Here is a 214-nt window from a genome sequence, read left to right on the forward strand (position 1 = left end):
GGCCCGGGCACATCGGGGGGGGACCCCCCCAGCCGAGCCATGTTGGTCTGGCTTTCCGAGAGCAGCTGTGGGCAGGGGGACACATGAAGGGACAAGAAATTGTGGTTAAACCCATTCCATGCCCCAGCCCCTTGACTGCCCCGCTGTGAGGATGCTCTGCCTGCTCCCACAGCTGTCCAAGCGCCTGCGGACAGCCACACTCCCTGCCAGGGGT

General features: G+C 65.0%; 1 protein-coding gene across 1 annotated transcript in view; it reads right to left on the minus strand.

Moving 5' to 3' along the window:
• FIBCD1 (fibrinogen C domain containing 1) overlaps positions 1 to 214 on the minus strand; it is a gene marked incomplete at both ends in the record, with an annotated part of 9424 nt that overhangs the window by 7786 nt on the left and 1424 nt on the right. The window lies entirely within an intron of this gene.

Source organism: Buceros rhinoceros, unplaced genomic scaffold (assembly GCF_000710305.1).
Source record: "Buceros rhinoceros silvestris isolate BGI_N320 unplaced genomic scaffold, ASM71030v1 scaffold32426, whole genome shotgun sequence".
Lineage (NCBI taxonomy): Eukaryota > Metazoa > Chordata > Aves > Bucerotiformes > Bucerotidae > Buceros > Buceros rhinoceros.